The sequence below is a fragment of the Choloepus didactylus genome (assembly GCF_015220235.1).
Source record: "Choloepus didactylus isolate mChoDid1 chromosome 25 unlocalized genomic scaffold, mChoDid1.pri SUPER_25_unloc2, whole genome shotgun sequence".
Lineage (NCBI taxonomy): Eukaryota > Metazoa > Chordata > Mammalia > Pilosa > Megalonychidae > Choloepus > Choloepus didactylus.
Genome location: NW_023637607.1, coordinates 1427120 through 1431613, shown reverse-complemented (window position 1 = coordinate 1431613; position 4494 = coordinate 1427120).

Genomic DNA, 4494 nt, shown 5'->3' with positions numbered 1-4494 from the left:
ATCTTTTTAAATTTATTGAGGCTTGTTTTATGTCCCAGCATATGATCTATTCTGGAGAAAGTTCCATGAGCACTAGAAAAGTATGTGTATCCTGGTGATTTGGGATGTAATGTCCTGTATATGTCTGTTAAATCTAATTCATTTATCAGATTGTTTAGGTTTTCAATTTCCTTATTGGTCTTCTGTCTGGTTGATCTATCTATAGGAGAGAGTTATGTGTTGAAGTCTCCCACAATTATTGTGGAAACATCAATTGCTTCCTTTAGTTTTGCCAGTGTTTCTCTCATGTATTTTGTGGCACCTTGATTGGGTGCATAGACATTTACGATTGTTATTTCTTCTTGCTGAATTGCCCCTTTTATTAGTATGTAGTGGCCTTCTTTGTCTCTCAAAACATCCCTGCATTTGAAGTCTATTTTATCTGAGATTAATATTGCTACACCTGCTTTCTTTTGGCTGTAGCTTGCATGAAATATTTTTTTCCATCCTTTCACTTTCAGTTTCTTTGTGTCCCTGTGTCTAAGATGAGTCTCTTGTATGCAACATATTGATGGTTCATTTTTTTTGATTGATTCTGTGAATCTATATCTTTTAATTGGGGAGTTTAATCCATTTACATTCAACGTTATAACCGTGAAGGCATTTCTTGAATCAGCCATCTTATCCTTTGGTTTGTTTATGTTTGTCATATTTTTCCCCTCTGTCTATTAATATCCTTTATTGTACCCATACCGAATCTCTTTAGTAGTGAACCTTTCTCCAAGTCTCTCTGTCCTTTCTTTGTTTCTCTGTCTGTAGGGCTCCCTTAGTATCTCCGGTAGGGCAGGTCTCTTGTTAGCAAATTCTCTCAGCATTTGTTTGTCTGTGAAAAATTTAAGCTCTCCCTCAAATTTGAAGGAGAGCTTTGCTGGATAAAGTATTCTTGGCTGGAAATTTTTCTCACTCAGAATTTTAAATATATCGTGCCACTGCCTTCTCACCTCCATGGTGGCTGCTGAGTAGTCACTACTTAGTCTTATGCTGTTTCCTTTGTATGTGGTGAATTGCTTTTCTCTTGCTGCTTTCAGAACTTGCTCCTTCTCTTCTGTGTTTGACAGTGTGATCAGTATATGTCTCGGAGTGGGTTTATTTGGATTTATTCTATTTGGGGTTCGCTGAGCATTTATGATTTGTGTATTTATGTTGTTTATAAGATTTGGGAAGTTTTCCCCAACAATTTCTTTGAATACTCTTCCTAGACCTTTACCCTTTTCTTCCCCTTCTGGGACACCAATGAGTCTTATATTTGGACGTTTCATATTATCTATCATATCCCTGAGGTCCATTTCGATTTTTTCAATTTTTTCCCCATTCTTTCTTTTATGCTTTCATTTTCCATTCTGTCATCTTCGAGGTCACTGATTCATTGTTCAACTTCCTCTAGTCTTGTACTATGAGTGTCCAGAATCTTTTTAATTTCGTCAACAGTTTCTTTAATTTCCATAAGATCATCCATTTTTTTATTTAGTCTTGCAATGTCTTCTTTATGCTCTTCTAGGGTCTTCTTGATTTCCTTTGTCTCCCATACTATGGTCTCATTGTTCATCTTTAGTTCTTTGAGTAGCTGCTCTAGGTGCTGTGTCTCTTCTGATCTTTTGATTTGGGTGCTTGGGCTTGGGTTATCCATATCGTCTGGTTTTTTCATATGCTTTAAAATTTTCTGTTGTTTTTGGCCTCGTGGCATTTGCTGAAGTTGATAGGGTTCTTTTAGGATTTGTAGACCAATTGAAGTCCTTATCTCTAATTTATCAGATCTACGGCTTCATGGAGTACACTTTCTCTAACTAACCAGCAGGTGGCGTCCACGAGCCACCTGTTCTCCACAAGCCAGTTCTCCCCTGCTTAGCCTTTTTGGTGAGTGGGGGAGTGAGTGTTGTGGGGTCCAATTGGTGTACCAAGCTTGCGTGTGTAGTTGGTGTTGCCTGCCCTGTATATGGGGCGTATTTCTGGGCAGTCAGGGGGGTGGGGGTGGCTCTAACAATCAAATCTCCCTGGTGATCCTAGAGTTTTAAAGCTGCTGCAATAGTCTAATCCTTCCGTTCAGTCCTGCCACAGTTTGTCTCTGCCACTGACCCACAAGTCCTTGGTATTGGTGTATGGCTCCTGAGACTTGCAAGTGGGCCCCTCTTCCAGGCCGTGCACCCCGGGTCCTCTGTTGAGGGATGACTGTGCTATGTCACAGGTGAGTGCCATCCCCCCAGGGCAGTTCTGGGCTGCTGGGCTGTGTAGGGAGGCTCCCAGTCTGCTGAAATAATGGCTGAATGGGGCTTTGTTAATTCACACTGCTCTACCTTCCCAACTCTGGGACAATCAGCTGAGGTTGCAGGGAAGGCTAATGTCCACACCCAGTTTTGTGGTGTGTGCCTGTTATTTGAAGCACTTCCGTCACACTGGGTTGTCTGGGGCAGTTCTGGGCTATGGGGCTGGCGATGGGCAGGAGTGTTTCCTGTCCCCCAGGATGATGGCTGTGAGCAGACACCCCCCTTTTCTTGGGAAGTTGTGGTGTTTAGTGAATTTTCTCAGCCACTGGATTATTGCATTTTGTCTCAGAGCTCTCCTAGTTCTGCTCTTGACTTGACCTGCCCAAATTGCAAGTCTTTGAAGCTTTCTGTATTGGGCTTCTTAGAGTAAATGTTTTAGAAAAAGAAAAAAGGATTAAAAAAAAAAAAAAAAAAAGGGCCCTCCTCAGAGATCTAATGGGTTATTGAAATGCTAAGAGACAAAGCAACCAGGGCCATTAAGGAAAGGTCCACAGGGCAGAGAGATCAGCTTTTCTTCTGGATTTGCATATGTGCCTCAGGGCCTGAGCTCAGGCCTGAGCTCTGCCCTTCCCCTTTCTGTGTTCACCAGAACTCCAAAAATCCTCTGCTTTTATTTTGGAGTTTTTCGTGTTGTTTTTTTCTATGCCTGTCTCCTCTCTGCTGGGCTGGCTGCTCTCAGATTCTCTGGTGTCTGGTCTCCGTCTATCTATGGTTGGAGTTTGGATCAGCAGAATGTGTTTCCGATAAGGGCTGCCACTGCAGTTCTCCCTTCTCCTTCCCAGAGCTGACAGCCCCTCCTCCCACGGGACTGAGCCTGGCAGGGAGGGGCGCGGGTCCCCTGGCCGCAAAAACTTACAGATTTCGCTGATCTCAGCAGTTCCACGTTTTCATGAGTGTTGTATGAAGTATGCCCAAAGTCAGATTGCTCTGTGGTGTCCAGTCCACGCAGTTCCTGGCTTTCTACCTACTATCCTGGCGGAGTAACTAAAACATACAGCTCACCAGTCTGCCATCTTGCCCCCTCCTGTACTGATATACTTTCACAGTACATTTTGGGGAAGGCACTTTTGATTAGGGAGGCTCTGCTGGGGCAACTGCAGCTCGTGGGCCCTTTTCCCTTCTTGGGGATTAGTTGCTGATTTTTTTCTCTTTTAACCCATTGTTGTATCAGAGGTTGAACATGCTTACTTTTTTCAGTATTAATTTTTTGTTAGACATGGGTTTATATTTAGGGTTTCACTTAGGTAAAGTTAGGAGAAATTTAACTTGCTGTTTTGCACACTGCTGTAATTGCTGTCAAGTATTTTCGTAGCTGAACACACAGATTTTCAGAATGGGCAGGTTACTGCTGCAGTAGCCTATCAGCTTTTGATTTTTTGTGTTTTTTTTCCATGCAGTTTTATTAGTCCTGCTTGGAGCTAAGGGTTTGCCTTAAGTAGTTCAAATATTTAGAGTCATTTTGTTTTGTAAGACTATGTTGTGAGGTATTATTAAGTCATGATCCTGGTAGTTTTTAGCACTTTCTGATTTTGATCACAGAAATAAATTTATTTTTCTTCAAATTTTCTGTATTTATTTTAGGTTTCATCACACATTTTTATTTGGAAACAAGCAGTCATTTAGGATAAAACTACTTTTTTTCCTTCTAATAAATACCTCCTTTATACCTTTTGTAATTATGTTATTAAAATAATTTTGGAAAGTGTTTTTAAGCAAACCCTTTAAAATCTACTGACACAATTTTTAAACAAACGTGTTCAAGACAAAAATACTTTCCTTTTCCTTTCAATAAAAGCATTACTTACACCTCTTCACTTAAATCTCCAAAAGAATTTTGGAAACTTTTGTTAAGGAAGCATTTTATAGTGTACTATTATCATTAAAATTAAACATGTTAGACTAATGTTAAATATTCTAAAACACACCAGTTTATACACCATTGATCAGTAATACACAATTTTTAACAAGAATTGACAGTACCTGACTAGAGAGGGAGAGAAAAGGAAAGAAGCATGCTTGGTAGGGTGTGTTGAAGTGGTTGTATTGACAAAAGACAGATAGAAGATGCTTGATACAGTTTTGGGATAAGGAATGAGTATTTGGGCTTTTATTTCAGTATGTTTTTCTAGGACAGGCATGGGGTAGTGTGGATGGATAAGGAAGAGTTGGTAAATATATGGCTATTAAGTAAGCA